The sequence below is a fragment of the Onthophagus taurus genome, chromosome 2 (genome assembly GCF_036711975.1).
Source record: "Onthophagus taurus isolate NC chromosome 2, IU_Otau_3.0, whole genome shotgun sequence".
Lineage (NCBI taxonomy): Eukaryota > Metazoa > Arthropoda > Insecta > Coleoptera > Scarabaeidae > Onthophagus > Onthophagus taurus.
Window position 1 is genome coordinate 16,790,416 of NC_091967.1, and position 21,653 is coordinate 16,812,068.

General features: G+C 30.9%; 1 protein-coding gene across 3 annotated transcripts in view; it reads left to right on the forward strand.

Moving 5' to 3' along the window:
- The first annotated feature begins 7,154 nt into the window (after nt 1–7,154).
- The window catches only part of LOC111428781 (uncharacterized), a 66,668-nt gene continuing 52,169 nt past the window's right edge, over nt 7,155–21,653 (forward strand). Inside the window, exon 1 of one of the 3 annotated variants that reach the window (XM_023064469.2) lies at nt 7,155–7,371. The gene's annotated coding sequence lies outside the window, so the exon portion shown is untranslated. The remainder of the gene's footprint in view (nt 7,372–21,653) is intronic. The other 2 variants (XM_023064470.2, XM_023064467.2) reach the window with 2 other exon arrangements.

The following is a 21,653-nucleotide window of genomic DNA, read 5'->3' on the forward strand; positions in this document are numbered from 1 at the left end:
GATATGTCAAAGTGACAGTTAAATTATAGGTCAACTTCACTTCATTATGTTGTTAAAGTTTTTCTGTGAATTTATTTATTTTTATTGATTAAAATGAAATAAAAGTTTAAGGTATAAATAATTAATTAAATTGAAACAAAACTATAAATTAAATTAACATTACAAAGTATTTTTTTTTAGTCGCTAGATGGCACGAATTCTTTTATATTTAAATTTAAATAACATATCATTTTAATATCAATAATATATTAATGTAAATTAATTTTCCAGATATAATAAATCAATCCAAAACAATATATTATCATAGTGTCACCTTTAACGATTATTGATATATCACCCAGAGAAATAATGACTCTATTATCATGAATTATTAGGTCAGCCACGAAAATAAATCTTCGTCAATTATTGTAAAATAATGCCTTGTATCACTTAACCCTACAACATATTTTTTTTATTTCTATCATCTCTAAAATAGCAAAATAAGCCCTTTAAAGTGGTAAAAAGAGATCCCGATGTGGGGTTGTTTATGTGAAGATATATGAGAGTTTAAAAGCATGTAACTTAGCCATTCGTTAAATGGAGATATATCGAGGTTGTGTGTTGTAAAAATGTATTGAATGAAGAAAAAGCTTTTGATTAATGATTTCTAGTTGAGTTAAAGAGGAAAATAGAAAATTAACTGGTAATAACAGTATTAAGTTAATAAAATTGATGAGAAAGTACGAAATGATTTATATTAAAAATTATATTATTAAAATATCAATAATTATTAAAAATTTATTAAAAAAATATAAAAAAAAATTTAATATTGACGTTTTTGAGGTATTGGTGTATGTTGGGTTGCCTAAAATTAAAAATATTTATTACAAAGAAATTGATGAAATCAATGCTGAAAGAATCTAATCGGACTGTTACATCCTTTGTTCTTTTGTAATTCAGGAAATGACGTCAGTATTGGACCAATTCGTCCAATACGTGTTACGCTTACTCTGTTTTAATTGTAATTCAGTGCTAGATTGCTTTATATTTTTATTGAACTAGAGCTAACACTAAACCTAGAAAGCAAGAAACCTTTCTAAAGGCGACTAAATCCGAATGATTGTAGTTGTAGGTCTAGAGTTAGTTCTAGTTTTAATTATTATTCAGTGCTAGATATTTATTCTATATTTTTATTAAACTAAAACTAGGTATTTAACTAGTGGTAAAGGTATCGTTTATTAGAATTTTTGTTCATATTTCTTAAAAGTTGATTTGTAATTGTAGAAATCACTTCTACTTTGAAAACGGGCCTGGATTACTATCTGCTGCTCGTCCATATATCCTACGCAATGAGCTAATTTACATAATCTTTCAAACTGGATATGTTCAGCCACTCTTCTGAACATATTGGTATCTGAAAGAGAATCAAAATTAAAATTTAGACTTGTGGCTTTTCTGATATGCATTATACAATTTCCTTTAAACCTAGATTTCTTTTATTTCAGGATGAAAATACTGAATTTGAAAGAGGAAGTGTATTGGAGACTAGAAGTGTTTTGGAAAATTAAGGCGTTGCAGAGAATGTACAAGAAGATATTGAAGAAACAGCTACCAAAGCGCAGGAAGTAACTGCCCCTACGCCTCGGACAATCAGTTTTAGGCATTTTAAGAACTGCGGTTGCAAATAGTGCCGTTAAGACAGATGGATGGTACGTATATGAACAACATGTGGCTCATAAATTAAGAGTGCAGAATATAGTAGAACACTATATAAACAATTTATTTTTCAATGATGTCAACATTACAATCACGTAGAATCGCCATACTCATCTTCAACCCAATTCTCTTCTTCTTCACCCTCTTCTTGTAATAGTTCCTACCAAATGTCTATTGCCCCTTTTACCATCCTTGGATGAAACTTTATATTTTGGAATCAAATTAAAGGTAAGAAACTTTATTTAAAGACTGACCATAGTTAACTAATGTTTTACTGAAAATTTTAAATAAATTGAACCAAAAGAAAATATTGTAATCTTTAAAATGGTACAAATGAGGGAATTGTGTGTAATTTTAATTTTGAAAAAAAAAGATATTTAAAGAAACTATTAATATTTAAATTTGTATCGATCGATAAAAGTGTTTCTAATTCAGGCCACACATTACGTTACACCTACGAAATGAGCTACATTCTATTGTAGTTGGTGTAACGCGAGGATCTCTTAGCTTTTAACAATCTTATTGATTGAAATAACCTCTATGAGTTATTTAAACGTCAAACAGTCTATCGATCGTTCACCAAACCGAATGAAACCATAAATTTTTTTAGCAAACAGTATTTTTCTATATGAATATCGACGCCAAATAATTTTGAAAAAATTTTTTTTTTTCATAGCCGAGAGTTGGTTTTCATTCAGAATTTGATTACTAAATGGGCTTTAGTAATTGACGCACCATCCATTCGCAGTTTGCTTGCATAATTAACACTACAAGTAGTTCATTTCCATGTAGTAGGTGCTTCAATTGAGCTTCGCTCGCTTTCTAAATTAATGTTGTAAATGAATTTTATTTAAAAAAATTCTTGGAAAATTTATATATTGTTTTATAAAAATTATGTATTAAGTAAGGTAAATAAGTACTCTTCATTTAAATTTGAATTAAAACAATAAAAATACAACAAAAACAAAGAAAAGCAAGCGCAAATTATTCAGCAGAGTAATTTAAGACCTCGAAAGCTTTTTTAGACTAACCCCTCGGAAAGTTTAAATATGTAAATTTCGAATCATTTTTTGTACTAGTTATAATCCCTACTTTTAAACCCCTTCGGAGTAACTCGAGTTCTATACAGAAAAAAACCGCGGATCTGGATGAGAATTTTTTCCTGGAGTGGTGTTTCTAAAGAAAAATCAAACTTGTTCTATATTTTCTTGAAATGAGTAATTTTTAAGCATCCCTCTTGGGAAATCATACTTAAAACTTTCCTTTGAATGTCTTTTAAGAACTTTAGTTGAATCAATTTAAAGTAATAGATTGATAGTTGAACTAAGTTACAAGTTGAGAAAACGATCAATAAGATTTAACGATTTTATAATGTACGAGTTATAAATTTATAAAGAAGCTATAATCTAACAATAAGTGTAAGAAAGGTGGTGTAGTATCATATAAAGTGTTGTTAAATTCATACTTTTGACGTTTAATTGATGTATAAATAAGATTTGGACGTTATTATGTTTAATTAGTTCACTATAGAAGATTATTAGAGGTTATTTTAAAAAGTTATACTCCGCTAATCTAAAGTTTCATACATTGCACAAAAAATACACCATTTAACGTGAACTTTACTCTGAATTTATAGCTTTTTTTGTGTTGATTGATGTGAACCTAATGAAAATTCTCGATGTGATTCGTCCGAACGGGATTGTGAAATTGATGAGATAAATTTAAAAGGCGAGTAACAACGACTTACACAAAATTAATCAAGTTTTGATACGAATTCGTTTTAATTTTATTACTTTAAAGCATACCATAACATGAAATTGGTACATGATTAAATTAATAATACGTCTTTGATATCAACAACAAAGGGCGGTGATCTTTACAACACATTTTAAAGGGTAGATTAGTTGACACGTTCAAAGGAACAGCTTAATCCCGGATATGGTGGTGGCATCCTTCTGTAAATAATTTATGATAGAACTTTGAGAGTTGCTCGTATCAGCGTGCGAGAAGGGAGTATACGAGAGACCATTCTAATCAATCTTATGACAAATTATTTATATAACGTCGATCATATTTCTTTTAAAGATGATACATTCCATCTATGTATTATTTCCCTCTTCTGGAAGAATATTATTAATTTTAACAGATTTTTGACACAAACTTTTCTACCATCTTATAGAAATAAGAACTTCAAATTGCACAATTCTTTTATTTAAAAGGACTATTTAAGAAGTTAAAAATGTATTAACTTATTGATTTTCTCTGTTTTCGACGAAATTGAAAGGACTGTTAATTTAAAGATTTCATTTATCCCCGTATTTGGTTCTCCATTCATTATGACCCTCGTTATCGTCTATTAATTTATGGTGCAGATTTCGGATGTGTCTATAAGTGCTGCCTAACAATTCCCACGGATAATTAACTTTCAAGCATTCCAGCTTTTCAAGAGGATAATCGATGGAAACTCAGCCACTCGATTGCTCCTTTCCCAACCCAGGTTCGTACCGATTGATTAATGAATTTGCCAAACGTGATGTGGGTCTGGCTTCCCTCTTTATCCAGACATTTCCTACCTCCATTGGGAGACACCGATCTCGTCCAAACCGTGTCTCAATAGTTGAGAGAGAATATAATTAGTGTTTTCTATACGAAATTAGTCGTATTTTGTAACTAAATCGGAATACTAAATACTAAGACAACAAAGTTAGTTTCTCGTCAACGAAATTATCTGACCACCGCATACTATCGCTGCAATCTGAAGGGTTTCATCTGTAAAGGAAATTCAGATTGAAATCTATCAGTGATAGATTTCGTAGTAGTTCACCAAAGCGGAAGCTCCAAACACAGTTGTCCAAATAACCGTATTGAAATGCTAAATTAGAGATAATCGACTTAATGAACTGTGGTTACGGAACACCATCTGGCGAATGCCAATAATTCAATAATTCATTATTAATAATTTAATTAAATTGAATTCCTATAATAAATTTGTCTGTGTAGTAGCGTTATGAACCACATCGACAGATAATCGACTTATAAATTTTTTATTTCATTTTTTTAGGATTCTCACGGTCAGAATTCGCGGTTCTCGAGTCATAAATTGAACATAATAAAGTTGTCAACGATGTCAGCTTCTAAAGTTTATTGTATACTATAGACCGTGATTTGTGTGTTCACGTTTTCTTATTTTCTTTTTGTTTGTACGAAGGTATTTATTCCTTATGGTTAGAATGTTTTTGACAAGCTAATTAACTATGTTTTATACCTAAATTAAACACATAATCATTCTACGCCACCATTATTTAATTGTCTTTCAACACCCTTTCGCAATAAACCATTTTATTAAGATTGTGTTTACAGATTATGTATAATGAGCAAAATAAGATCACTTTAAAGCTCGTAATGCGAAGAATAGCTTTAAATGAAGCTTACTGAACTTGCGCAATGCTTCATATTTATTCAATGGAACAACTGACATTCCGATTTGCTTCAAAGCGTTGACATACATCTCACATCTGGTATGCATGGAGAAAGAAACACCCAAAGTTTAATACGGCTTATGATACATACTGTCAAAAATTGAAAAAAACTTATTTCATTCTGAGTCGATCCTGCACGAACCAGATGTCAATTCATTATGACATTGTCAATTTCATTTTTTTCAAAATAAGGAATTAAAATATGAAAGCAAAACGAGGTTGACCCCAATTAATCTGACTTTCTAATTTTCACAGCACACTGTCATCTTTTGGCAGTGTAGAGCTTGTACAGCAACTTCTTAGTATTAAAACACTGTAGGTCTACTTAACGATTTTACCAAACACCCTGCCGACAAGGAGAAAGGTTTGGCCACACACTGAGAGTTCTGAGTGAATTTTTTGCAAAAAATATTTATCAAGGCACGGAAGAAGCTCATTGCAGAAAAGTTTGATATTTTCCTGGACTTCTTCATTCAGATTTATATCAAATAAGTGTGAAGAAATCTCTAGATATCCTCTGCCAGCTTAGTTTTCTGTCCAGCAATGAAAGTATTTTAGTTCATTTTGATCTCAGGATCAATACGACATAGAGTGGATAGAGTGGAGACACAAAGTGCATTTCCATTGCAAAAACCATACACGAAAATTATATCAGCATATTCTTCAGTGCTATAAGCGTACATTTTGAGTATCTTCTTGTATGTAAGCTGAGTATGCAAACTGACATATTACAATGACAACTTTGTTTTCGTTGAATGTTTGATTTTACTGACTATTAATAAATTTGCTGCAGAAAACTTTAAAGTGTTATAATTTCGTAAATAATTGAAATATGACATATGTTTATTAACATTTTTTTGGTAATTGGATTAGCTATCATATGTCAAAGTTTGATGGTGAGCTAATAAATCACCCTGTATAATATGGCGAAATAAACACATGACCATAGAAAGGAAAATCTGCATATACAAGACCTGTTATGACTTACGCTGTGTAAACAAGGGCTGAAAACTCTATAATAAAGAGAATCATTCGAACAGCAGAGATGAGGAACCTACGATCCATAGCAGGCTATACCCTGAGAGACCTTAAGAGAAGCGAAGACATCAGAGAATTCTGCAGTGTCCAAGATATAGAGGGACCACGGATGGATGACAACATTTTGCGGAAAATTGCAAGAGATGGTATCTCAAGATTAAATAGACTTGCTGGAAGCACGCCCACAAGGTGGTATGAAAGCTGGAATTCTAAACAAACTAAATGTAAACATACATTATTTTTATAGAAAAGCGTATCTTAAAAATTGTGTCAATCGTATTGGATTTATTAGGTTTTATTAGATTTTCTTTTGCTATTTTATGTCATCTCGAGTGTTTTACCCGATATCAATATCGGATTTTATACGGGTTTTATTCAAGTTCGGTGAAAGATGTGGGCTAGTGACATATGCATTGCTGCATCCATTATTCAGTATCGGTTGCTTTACTTCCAGAAAATAGATGTTTTAAGAAAACAACTTCGGCGTTTACTAAGGTTTCAGAAAAGCATCGGAGGCTATTGATTTCACTGCGTTATTTAGATTTCTTAAAAGATAAAAATCGGCTCCAACAAAAGATTTTATTGAATCTGAAAATATTTTGTAGAGACTTGGAAAGGAACTAATTTAGAAATTAATTGAAATTATAATTTTATTTGATTTAAAATAAAATTATTTAATATCATTTGAAATTGTAACCAAATTGTAAAAATTCATCAAAACTTTTCCCCATAAAACGTAGATACAACAATCATGAAGATATACAACGTGACGTGCCAAGAATTCCAATTTCCAACAAAAGAATGAAACGGCCGCTACACGTTCGCTTTGTGTTCGTGTTGAAAATTTGTTCTTCCTCGCCGTGGGTATCTGTTTACGCCGTGGACTAGATGAAGGGTCTTTCTCTCGTTGTAGTTTAGCGACCTGCGCCCTTCCTGAAACGTCTGGAACGCGACGTCGACGTCGTCAGTTTGCGTCCTGACGCCTCGCTTACACCACCTTTGTATCACAAACTCGCGAGTTATCCACGTGTTTCTTTCCACCGGGTTTTTAACAACCACAAAAATTTTTTTGGAAGAACAAAAAACTTGTGAAAAACGAATTCATTCGATTCGAATTTTATAAAGTGAGTGGAAGGAGAGTTGGAGTCTTTTTTCAAAAGTAAGTTTGGTGTTGTAGTCTGGGGTTTTCGTTTGATGTGGGCGCGGAAATAAACTTGGTGCGGGTTTCGTTTACGTTTAGTTCTAAATTTGGCTCGAAACAATTATTATTTATGGGTTGGTACTCTTTGCAATTACCGAGAAGAACACAAGGAGGTTCGAAAGGTTCCATTATTCCATTAATTTAAAATTAAGTAAATATTAAACAAAAAACGTTTATTTTGTAAAATTTTTAACAAAAAAAAAGATAACCGTACGTCTCTATTTTTTTGAGACATTAAATACGAGTCTTAAATGACGTAATATTTTGCGTCGCACCATGATGCGTAGAAAATTTTTTATGTGATTGGTCAAACCGTCTCGGTAACGGTTGTATCATTTCTAACCTTTTTACAAATAATCCTGATCAATTTCGTATGTTTTGGGTAAGATTGATCACTAAAGTTTTAATGCATATACGGCAAGCAAGTGATTGATATCACATTATGATCAATCTCACCCACTCTTTTCTTTTTCAAACAGTTAAGAAATTACAGAATTTTATATATCATGGAATGAAATTGTTAATAACCACCTTTTCGACCTTTTTGTAAAGTATGATTTGGCTAAATTTCATTTATATCAAAGAGGACTGCTAAAAATTCGTCGTCTTCTTCAACTTTGAATACTTTTCTGATTGAAACTGTAGATTTTAGCTCTTTTCCTTCTTCATTTACACTTTGGACATTATCTACGTCCGGGTAACAATTTTTTTTATTGATTCCTCATACATCTTTACCAGCAGGAATTTTCCCGGTGCGAATTCCATATTTTTTTGGTTCGAAGTAATCTGTCATCATAATTCTCGATTTGTAGAACATCTTCAGTGTAGCTATCATAAGTCACTGCCTCATTTACCTCTGAATTATTAGAATCTTCATCATTCTGTATTACAACGCTCTTTCCGGTTTCCACGGGTAGTTTAATATACACCGTTTAATATTCCTCTTTATTAGTTCTGCATTGCACCTTTATTGTTTGAAATTATCAACTAGAACGTTGGCAATAGAACGTACAATACCGGTTGTACAAAACGAACTTATTAAACTTATCTTATTTGAATTTTCAAATTAATAAGCGTAAAAGTTAATGACCGAGAAAAATCTATTTTGTCTAAAGGCGTCTATGGCGGAAGGATTTTCAACCAGTTGGTTAGAATCGATCTTCATGTTATCTTGAACGGAAAAATAATCCCAAAATACAAAGGGTGGTTGAGGTTGGTGGATTTTTTGGAAGATAAATAAAGGCTTTGTCGTTCTTTTTACATCTTTCATGGTTTTCATAGTGTCTGTGAAATATGATGAGATCTTGCTGTGAATGTTGCATTTAATATACATCCAGTTATGATTTGCCTTGTATGTAATGTATAGATACAATAATACTCCTGAAGTCGAACCAGAAATCATTATAGCTAGCAATATAATGACGTTTTCAACCCGTTCAAGATACTTAGTTGCATGACGAAATAACATTTTTTTTACCTACAAGTTTACTGTAAGCTGAAACATCACGTAATTACCCTTAATCAGTTAAATAGTGGTCGGCATCTTTTTTTTCTTCTTGATGAAAGCTTTTGGCTTGTGTAACATCCCTCTACCGCTTAGGGGAGCGTTTTGATAGTCGCCTTGACAGTGGCTTTCCATTCTTAGCGATTTTGACCAATCATTTTTTATCATAATAAATTTAGCCACATTACAACATTATCTGTCTAAATAACTTTTGACCAAATATCTTAAGTCGTTGATTGTGTCCCAATATCCAAAAGATCTTATGAATTCCTGCCTTTTCTTCTTTAAATGTTTCATTGTATTTATTACAAAACTTCAAGAGCAGTTTCAACGATTTCTGAAATAATTGCAATATCATTTTCAACATTTGCGTCAGATGAGCACCTTGAGAAGAAGAAGATTAACATATATCCTGTACAACTCGATTCGAGCACAACGAGGGATCATAGCGGAAAGCATGGATACATGACCTCCTTACATCCATTGGTTATATTCATACAATCATGGGTGGGCGAAGTACTATGTTACCCCAGAAACATGAGAAATCGTCGAAAATATGTTCGGATATGATTGCCGTAATTACTGGATGTTAGTGCAGGAGGATGTAGAGTTAGTATAATCGGAAAAGATTAGTTGCTATGTTTAGGTACAGCATATCGTGCCAGGTTGGTTTAGTCAAATGTAAAAACGAACATAGATGTGACCTCCCAAAACAGATGTGCAACACGAGGAAAGAAAATTAGTTAGATTTCTCTAAGATCAATAGAAGATGTTTTGAAACTGTGGTGATTTGCTAAATCAGCCTATATAAGCGCCGGAAGTGTTGACAAAGATGGCAGTTAGTTAATTACTATCATTAATGTTTAAATAATAATAGGAATGTACTTTGAAACCAATTTAGGCGATTCCAAATATCCCAATATCACAGTTTTAGATAATATTCAAGTTTTACACTTTGAAATATCTTGATTTAAAAGTTCTAATTGTTAAATATTATTAATATATAATTATTTTACTTATGTTAATTAAAAAACTGGTTTTATTTATACACTCTTCTCATTCCTTTGTGTAAAATAAGAGTGTTCTAAAGAACAAATCTTTTCTTTCTTAGAGAGGATAAAAATAAAGCAATTATTGAACCGAAATGTTACGTCTTTCTGAAACTTGATCTAACTTGAACCTAGTGATTTTACCGATTCGGTTAGTTTGAGTTAGTTGAACTTTAAGTTTATATACTTTTTGTGTCACGAGGTAAAACGTTCACTTACTTTTCATTTGAACCTTGTGTTATTTTCAATTCAAAATAAAAATTCTATTTAATCAAAACTAATTAATATTTTTATTTAAATTCTTACATTATTACTAATAATAAAAAACTTACAAAATAAATATTAAATAGTAAATATGTAATATTGTATCCAATCACGTCGTTGATGGTTTTCATATCCAAATGCATAGACTTTCATATTTACGTATTGGTCTGAGTAAATGTAACCTTCAACATAATTTTCTATTACATTCCAAATTTGTTCAGGATAGAGTTTGTTTAAAAAGTCTGAAATGTATTTAACACGATTCGGTGCTAAATTTTTGCCTTCGAATTGAGTACTAGCATAAACAACGGTTTTAATGTTGTTTAATTGGGGATGAGAAATGTTTGTGCGGACAACTTCAAACTATAAATTTTTTTTTTATTAATTATTCAATTAAATTCAAGTATTATTAATTAAAACTTACCAGATTGTCGTTAACGGGTGCTAATGAATCAAGATTTTGAGCTTTACATACAACTACATTATCAGCAATTACCACCATCGCTAATAATAATGTTGCAACTACTACATAGCTTATTCGTTTCATGTTTGTATAAAAATTAAATTAACTTCTTATTCGTTGAATGCTACACAAAGAATATTGTTAAAATAAATTGTCATCACTATTTATTATAGTTTTAACTTTGACTTTGGACTGATGATATGGTATGTGTTTACTTATATTGATATCCTATGTTTATTTTATTTATTTGGCAAATACGATATTGCATTGTTTTAAGAATACGAAGAGATTGTTTGAAAATTTTATTAAACATTTTTTTCTTAATAATTATTTGATAACTCCTTTTTATGTCTCAAGCCATATTTTGCATAGATAAGGCCGAGAAAAAAGTTTATACTGTGTGTTTTACGATCCTAAGGGACTTATATAAGATAAGGGGGAGGGCGAACAATTCCTTGTTTGCCCTTATAACATTTATATTCCAAAAACGTTTTAATTCAATGCTTCCTATGGGACATCCTCTCACGTCGTATAATTCAAAGACATTTAGGATAATCAAGATCTCACGTTGAATAAATCATTTTTAAAGTTGAAATTGAGAAAAAATTGTGTAATTTGTCTTTTATAAGTGCTTCTATGGAGGGTTACAATGGTAAATGACACGATTAGTTATTTCGAAACTTTGAAAGTACACCAATTTTATCAAATTATCTTTATTTAAAAAAAATTATGACGGAAAACCCAAGTAATTAAGTAATTAAAATAAATGGGTAGTTATCGGATTTTGAGTTTTCAATAAATAAAATCGGAATTTAATTTGTGAATTAAATTAATTAACGATGATAAAAAAGTTATTTTGAATTGCGATTTAGTTTAAAAACTTTAACTCAGAATTTAAATGAAATTTTCTTAATTGGATTTTGGTAATGACCAGAAAGGATGATTTTATTTAACCAAAAAATGCTGCTAATCTTAATTAATAATCCACACAAGTGCGAATAACTTAAAAATGTATGTCTCAAAAACTCAAAGTGATTTCTTTAAGTTTACCATTAAAAAGGCAATTCTCTTCATAATTTTTGTAATAATGTTATGAGATGTGAGAGGCAGTCAGTGTGGCGATATTGAAAGGTACTTGTTAAGGCAGTGAACAACATTTTGAGATACCAGTGCCGATAATGAAGGTGTCGTGGATAATAGATGCGGATGTCAAGAATGATATTAATAGATGATTGAAATGATGTTGAGAGAGACAGAATAAATAAGAGAGTTTCTAGAGATTATGTTAGGAGATTTTGTGACATCTATATTTATAGATGATAGGAAATAAGTTGAGAGAGACATTGTGGGATACTAATAAATGATGCACAGGATGTTGGAGGAGAGCAGGACACTGTCGTGAGATGTAGGTCATAGACAATGTTAAAGAAGGACAGGGACGATATTGAAATACTTCACAGTACGATGTTGTGAGATATCAGAAATGACGCTTACAAATAACAAGGACGAAATTGTTAGATGTTGAAGAAGATATTAAGCTGCTAAGACAATGTTAAGATATGTCAGGAACGTTGAGGAAAGCGAATGTTATGTTGAGGAAAGCTACAGATGATATTTGATGGTAATTAAGAATATCAAGAACGATATTAATAGATGATAGGAAATAAGTTGAGAGAGATATTGTGGGATACTAATAAATGATGCAGAGGATGTTGGAGGAGAGCAGGACACTGTCGTGAGATGTAGGTCATAGACAATGTTAAAGAAGGACAGGGACGATATTGAAATACTTCAGAGTACGATGTTGTGAGATGTCAGAAATGACGCTTACAAATAACAAGGACGAAATTATTAGATGTTGAAGAAGATATTAAGGTGCCAAGACAATGTTAAGATATGTCAGGAACGTTGAGGAAACCTACAGATGATATTTGGGACTAAAAGATGGGACTTAAAGATGGGACTGGAATCTGTTGGTTTTGAGCTTCTTTCACAGGCATTAGGACACGGATCTCTCCTCCACAATTCTTTTAGATAAGTGCTTGTCCTGCTTTATGAGTTCTTGTCCAAGTTCTAATAAAAATGTTCTTCTGTAGTCATTCCTTTTTAGTTCTGGATTTTTAGTTGTCCAAATTATATAAGCATTTACAGCTGCAACATCCAAAATACTTTGAAATAATACAAAGGGGCCATCTTTTCGTTTCTCTTTTCACTGAATATTCATTTACCATCTTATTCATAGTATCTACTGCGCCTTTACACCGTTGTAAGTACCTTGAAATCCATCAATCGCCAATTAGTTTTAGGGAAACTCAAAATGTGTGGTGTCAAGGAAAAGGTGTAGCTGCTAATTGCATCATATCTCCAACTTAAGCGAAAGCAACTACACTGGATGATGAAAAAGAGATATGATAACGGAATGATTTACCGGAAATTTAATGGGATTATATATAGAAAAGAAGTGTTCTTTTGTGAACACCAACAAAAACTTGGAAGATGTAAAGCAGGAAAAAACGCTTGGTTAAGATTCTTTCCCAAGATCTCGGATATCAAGTGTGTTATAACTAAAAATAAGACAAAAATGAAGGGTACTAAAATTGCAATATAAATGTTACATTGCTACTATTGTTATATAGAAATTATCTTGGTTTTAAAAATAAATAATGATGAAATACCGGCATTGAAGTTTGGAGCGGTATTCAAAGCTCTAACAAAACCTATGTTAGCGTGTCTGTTTGAACACGTTTGAATAGAACGTGTTTGAGACTGTGTAAATCGATTTTTTTACATGTTATGTTTCAGTTCAATAGATTTTAGCAAGCGGAAATTTGAAATCGATTTTGATGTTCGCCTAATTAATTCTCTACTTATGGTTATTATTCTGATATAATTCTGATATAACACTGTTGTATTAAAGACTTTGTAATCATGTTTAACTTATATGTAGTGAACTTTTTGATTAAGTGATTGGAAAAACTGGTTCACATAGTTCTCAATGTCATAAATATTTTTAGTACTACCATGAATATATGATATTTGATATTTTTAAAGGATTATTTGTTTATGTATTTCATTGATTTATAAGGAGAGAGAAAACGCAGGATGTTCGAGTGAAAATTTTTTTTATGATATTTGTTATTAGAGAACGGATATTTTTCACGAGTACTTTGATACACTGTTCGTGATGTTATATCAAGAGCTTTAAAAGGGAAAATTGTAAAAATAATACTTGATTATTATTTTTGAAATATTTTGAAGAAGGTATATAAAAAGTTTTTTAACTATACTTTATGTTACCGGTATAAAAATTTTATTGCCACACGATTTACAGTCCTGGTTGTTACGGTTTAAGTTTACTTTTTAAAACTAGCACGTGCACTAAAATAAACTCGCCAGGAGAGATTTTCTGTTTTACGTACGAGAGTAATGAAAATAAAAGTTTCATTACGATTATGTCGGTGTAGTATCAGACACGTAAATATTATATTCAACCCAAGTGCAGAATTACCTCAATTTAAACACTAAAATTTAATTTGAATTAAGATTAGCGTATCTGATTTAATAAACTAATTTTATGTTGTATTTTCAATCGTAACACTGGTGTTTTAGAACATTTTATGCGTTAATCAATTTGATTTGTGTAAACCTGTCTAAACCATTATATTCGTAGTATTATTTTAATTAAATCGAGTGCTTAATTATAATATTATTGGATACAATATTGGAATTACGTCATAAATATAAAACGGTTAGATGATAGCTTGTAAAGTTTATCGATTTGATTAATGAAATGACTAGATTCGGGTTCGAATTAAACTTTCGAGTGAATCTTTCCAAAGCAATATTCAAAATTGGTTTTTAATAATAGTAACTCCTAAACTTTACGTTGATGGTTTAAAGCAAACTTTGCCGTTCCGTTGCATCAACTTACCTTATTAATCTTGTTGGTTGTTTAATCTTATTTAATGATGTTTAGATGTAACATCTTGTAGAGAAGTGACGTCGAAACGACGATTGAAGTTAAGCTAAAAACAGCAATCTTTTTAAATATTTATCCTAAATTTTCAAAAATAAAAAAGAAAATCCAAGAATGTTAATAAAACTCATTTTCATACTACTAAATCTTGTTTTTAACATTTTCTCTTTCTCGTTTCTTTTGTGTATTTCGAGAATCAGCCGATGATAGCAGTAATGTTTACATAAGCCGGAAGTTGGGGATAAAATAACAAAAAGAAAGGCGAAGTGGAAGGTGAAATATAAGACAGCATCGCCATCTCAGTTCTGCGCTATATATCAAACGCCACGGGATAAAAAAATTGTGATGGAAAGTGGGAAAGAAGGATAAGGAAACATCTGAGAGGTTGAGAGCAAACCGGAAATGCTTAACATTAAAGATGGTATAAGAAATAAAGTTGTGTTATTAAATTAAGATTTTATCATTAAGATAGTTATTGCAAAAATTACAAAAAACAAACAAAACTTAGTTTTCTTATGTAATCTATTATGTTTATGTTTTAACAAGCCTTAGTTTGAGAATTGTACTCAAACAAGAGGTTGAAATCCTTTGTATACATAGGATTTCGAATTCAAACTCTAACAAAAGTTTAAACTAACCACATCTAAACAATAAATGTATATTCAATAATACATTTTAGAGTAATTTTATTCTTTATTACATTTACAAATGAATCAGCGGGTTTAAAACAATCTTACATGTTTCAATCCGATGGCGAATAACTTCACTTAAATTACCTTCATTAACGTCTGAATATTTTGTAACGTTTCAATAAAATCTGTGAACATGCAGGAAAATCTGCAGAAAAAATCAGGTGGATTTCAATAATCATTATCTCAAAGACGAAAAGAGATTTTAAAATACGGCTTGATTCATGAAATAGTACATATCTTCTTCTACAAACAACGAATATTTCACCAAGATAGGTTATAATTCTATTTATTACGCTTTTTTTTTAAATGTTTTTTTATCTAAAAACTTGATAAAGATTTTTAAACATGGTTTGATTTATATATGGCCAATATTTCATCATGGTATCTTAAGAATTTAATTTTTTAAAGATTATACGAAATTGTTGACTTTATAGTCATAAAAATTAGGTGAATTTCAATAATCATTATTTTAAAGATAAATAGAGATTTTAAGATACAATTTGGTTCATAAAAAAGTATACATATCTTCTTTTATAAATAGCGAATATTTCATCAAGATATCTTAAGAATTCAATTTTTCGCGATTTTTTTTAAATGATTCTCGAAAATTATTAAATAATTGTAAAGTAAATCCATAATAACTTCTGTATAAAACTAAATTTAGTCAGTATCGCTTTTGGAAATAATTATAATGAATTGAGATCTATATTAAACTTCAATTTGCACATTATTGCCGATTACCATCTTATAGTTCTAGCTAAGAGTATACGGTCAGTTTTCCTTTCGTGCAGGACGATTCACTACAAATGCGACAAACCTTACGAGACGATTCTTGTCGAAAATTAAGGTCACTTTCATATATGAACCATATGTGCCTTCACTTCCCTTGAGAAGCCATTCCTTTCTAAAGATGACAAAAAATTTAGAATTTATTTTATTTCTCTGAAACCATATGCATTTCAGAAATGAAATTTGGGGAATAAGTTTAGCTTTTTTTATTAAACATGTCTATAATTAACAATTTCTTTACGAAGATAATCAAATTATAAAAGCATCTCAAATTAGCTAAAAGAGTCTGAAGCATTTTTTTTATAATTCCTTGGATAATTAATAATTTTCACTTATACAGAGATGTAGATAATCACTTAAACAATTATGCAATAGTATGTAGTTGTAACTATATATTTTAAACAAAAATACAGAAAATAAAAAATACAGAACAGGTGCAAAACAACATAATCTAAGTATTAATTTATTTAGTATTATTTTGTACGAACACGCTCTGATAGATGTCATTGGCCAACTACGTGATATTCATTCAAAATATAAAAGGCAAAAGAAGTGCCATTGAATTATTCTAGTCCTAAGTGAAGCTAAATTTTGGAGTACAGACACAACCTTGATGGGATTAAACTTTAAAGTTTGATTAGATATTAGGGAACTACGGTGTTGAAATCATTGGCACAGGCGCTTAACCACAAGTAAGTGAGGTTAAGGACTTTGCAATAACAACTCCTTTCAAGAACATGACGTCGCTACATGTCCTTTTTGGTTATTCTGTGGTTTGAAGTTCTAGTGTTAACAAGCTCTCAAATGCTGTTTCCGACACCGATAACTTTGTTCGGAGCATAATACTTTATCCGAATGATCATAGAAGAGATTTTGGGCGAAGAATGACGAATATAGTAGACATCAACCACAAAATTCCAAAGAAGTTTATTTAAACAAGTGATAGGCCATATGCTTTTCTGAAATTGGTTTCTGACTAATATTGCTCTGTAAAAGATGTAGGTACATATATAGGAGATCCCAACGAAATGTCCTATCAAGGCCCTGAGCACGTCCAAAGAATTATAAAGTTTAAATCAAACGCGAGGGGGTAAATTGTAATAATTAACAACACCCCTTCTTATAAACGTGGCTTCATTCATCCATAAAAGTTTCTTATTAAAGTTTTCGCAACTTTTAGAATAATTATAGTCAATCATGGCTGCCCACAATAACACATTCATTTTTTCTCTTTATTTATAGCTGAAATAAAAAATTAAAAGTATTTTTTTTTAATTTAAGGCTATATAACGAAACAACTGCGAACCTTGTGTTATTTCAGCTTAAACTACATTCTGGTAAAGTTTCCCGATAAAAATCTAACCCCGTTTATTCATAAATTTAAATATTCACACAAGAAATTAAGGAATATTACAATACAGAGGGAGATAATGTGAAAAATGGGCTATTTGGAAAAACGGATGTAGAGTGGAGAGGCGTGATAAGTTCTTATTTACAATCTAAAGTGTGATGGAGTACTGGGAGCGTTTGTTGTTGAAATAACATCAATTTCGTTTTTATTAATTCAATTTCGCGTAACTCAGATCTATATCAAAACCTGATGAAACCTAATTACAATGTGAGATATTACACGTTATTATTTTCATAAAAATAAAAGCATTGGAAAATAATAAAATTTTGCAAAACTTTAACGTATGGTGTTGGCGACTTAATTTAAGCAAAGATTTTAACGAACCCAGCAAGGTCAGCGATGCCATTGATCCCCTTCATATTATTTTGAGCAAGATCAACATAAACACGCCAATAAAGTAATAATAAATCTAAACGATACGTAGTTGGAATCTGGTAGGAGATGACAATCGCGAAATTGCTTCTATTTTTAGTATTAATTTTACATATGGGTTAAACAGCTTATTCGCAACATATTTTTCAAATTGTATGAGTACACATCGTTCTTTTTATGATGCTAACATTACAACAAAAACAAGAAAGAAAACCACATCAACAACAACGTTTTATGCGTTATGTCGTGCGTGTTGTCCTCTGTATGGTTCATTCATATATTTAGTCTGTTGTTGATCTAACAAGGGTTGTTTCTCATCAGTAATGTAGGCGAATGTTCGGTCTTGTTTTAATCATGATTGGTTTAGAAAGTTTTAGAGGTTTAGACATGTGAATAAATAGCCAAATCTTTATGGATTTGCATTTACACCTTCCAAACTGGTTATATTTCTTGAAAATGACGTCTCTGTTCTTGTGCTAAGTCCCTCAATTCTCGATTCTGATACCTTATCAAGTCATACTCCCGAACTTACCGGTTATTGTTGCACAAAACATTATCACGCTGTGGTGTGCTTAATACCAGTATTATGAGTAGAATTTAAAACATTTTCTGTGGATGTTGGATGGTAAGCGATTATCAGGAAATGTTTGATTTTGTTCATATAGTTGAGCCTAATTCCTGGAAAAGCTGTAATTGTTATTATTTTGCGTATTTAAGGAGATTCCGATACAAACCTGTAAACAAGAAAAGAAATGTTATAATTGCTAAAGGTAACAAAACTGAAACTGAAAAAAAACCAGAGGAATTCATAAGCTCAGATCGGAAAATAAAACGAATGCAAGAATATGGGCATTGCTTCAGAGTAACCAGAAAAGGCTAGATAAAACAGAAGCCAACAAAAGCAGCAATGTAACATAGAGATACTGATAAAAGAAGGGAAAAGTTTTCTGAATGGAAGCTCTTGCCATGTTCATTAGCACCTGGTATTAAACACGGTTCAGGAGTATGTCTCGGTTTTTGGCAAAAAATGCAAAAATGAAATCCATTAATCATATTTAATTCTAATTTAGCCATATATATTAATTGTATAATAAAGAAAATGATAATACTCTCACTCGGGGTTTAATAAAACATTCCAGAATACATCCAAGCCCTAAAAATGTAGAAAGATGGAATTAATTATGCATAGGATGACACAAGAACGCCGAACATAATTAAATCACCCATATCTATGAAATGGAGAGTTTATATCAATGTGAAGTTATACCCAAATGGTTCCAACTCCTAATTGAGTAGGTCTGCAAATTCATAGTAATTTAACTTTACATTGATTCATTCATTATTTATTAGTTTGTTTTGATAGTATGTAAATTCCGTGTTTTCACATCAATACGTTTATTATTATGTTATGCCATTGTGACCACTCGATTGTTATTTGTGAGCCTTTACGAATGCAACAGTGTTTACATTTCGTAGATGTGGAAATTCCCGATGTGTCAGCAAAACTGATAATAAATACAAAAGCACCCATTTAGATTCGTGCGTATATTCTTTAATTGGTCAATTTTAATAAACATTATCTTAACAGAATGTTGCCTATTAGTTCCATTTCAACTAATGAAGACGTTGTTTTCGTGACAAATATCAGAGATGTTATCTAATGTGTGTACTTTCGAGTTATATCGATTTTAGAAGGTAGTTATATAAAGAACAGTAATTCAAGTCAATCGCTTATATTCAGCATCTCGCATTTTGATATGATATTGATGGAGTAACAACATTTGTAAAACGTCCAGTTCTACTTCTGGTTATGCCATTTGAGTGACGTGATTTATACGAATGTTTATCATGATAATAATGGCTTATACAACATTTCATTAATTTATCTCAACTTAAAGAGATATAAGTGATCTATAATTGTTTAGCAATTGAATAACATAGAGTAATAGTCATATATACGAAAAAGAATTTAATTTTACGTAATAAAGGTATTTGTTTATTTTCGAGTGTATTTAAATATATTCATGTAGCAGGAGAGAAGTGGAGTTCGTAATATATGCACGGCATTTTGGGCCACAACTGCCCTCTTTTGCATACTCCTAGGGGGTTGCAGATGTACGAGCAACCTCTCATTAGGGTCTCATACCATTTCCGCTAGCTTGGTAAGGTTGAAATACATCTTGTTTTGTATTTAGAATCCGCGTTCGAAATATGTTGCAACTGTGTATATTTCGAACAAAATCTCTTCTTTAGGTACGACTACAAAAAGACGAGATGTATTATTATGTTTACAACCCAAATCTTTTGCGTTAACGAAAATAACATTCGTGTTTGTTCTCCGTAAAGTTATGTCAACGCACTGGATTATTTGGATTATTACTTTATGTCACACAGGATTTAATTGGTGGCCATAGAATACATATTATTTAAATCAATATTTATTTAACGAGTGGTAGATTCTGTTTATGTGTTTAACTTGTGAATATTTGTCGAAAAATGCAAGTCCTATTAAAGTATTACTTCAAATTAAGGGTGTTTCGGTTGAAGTCTATTTAATGGACTTGGAATGTACTGGAAGCAGCTGGGGGATAACTTGTACCTATGTATGTGTGTAAACAATATTATTCAGAAATGCAATTAGCTACGATGAAATTTAACATGTAGCTATTAGATCTAAATGGAGAGAATAGCACTTTACCTGAACACATAAGCATTTTAATTTTCATGTAAATTTGCACACAGGAACTACTAACATAAACTAATAACATTTTCTACAATAATAAAGACAAATATTTAGATATTAAATTTTATAATAATATTGCAAATAAAACATCTATTTCAATTTTGAATTGTGTCGGTTACGATTCGAATTTGAGATCATCACGGTTCTTTTTGTTGTAAATGAATTAAATCAATCTTACCGTAAATGTTATATGTTAAAATAAAGTTGTTTAAATTAATTCTACATTTAAAATCGAATCGAATTGTATAACCGGATGCACTGTAATTTTTTATACAAGTTGAATTCAAAACATTGAGGAAAAAATCCATTTTTATATTAAAATAGTGTTGTAGTTATAACAAAAACTATTCAATGCTATTATTAACAATAAATATTTACTCGTTCAGTTTACAAAATCCATTATTATTCTAGAAAATATAGCTTGTTGCATAAAGTTTTTGCAGCAAATATTTGTCTATTTAAAACATTTCACGATTATCATGACATTTTTGGTTTTTAAAATAACTTTGCCACTCATTTTGACGAGGAATCTTTTAATCGATAGGAAAAGAACAAAAAAGACATAGATAGAGAGTGTTAGCCCATTTGCATCACTCAAAAGAAATGACAAAATATGGGCCACTCGTATCTTCTCATCACCAAACTGTTTTTATTATATACAGTTATTGCCAACAAATTGATATTGTCAGTGCCATAAATTCTCCAACGTACCAATTGGCGAAGTTTGTTACCAAGATTCTGTCTCCTTCTACAAGTAAAATAAAATCATATGTAAAAGATTCTATGCATCTTGTGGATTCAATCAAAAGTATGAAGTTAGATTTCCAGGATATCCTGGTAAGTGTGGATGTGGAACCTCCATTTACCAGAGAGTACTGGTAAAACATGCCATGAATGATCTTCGCCGAAAACCCAGTCTGGAGGGTTTACCGAAGTATATTCTAGGGCTAGTGGAGTATTGTTTATCATCGACATAT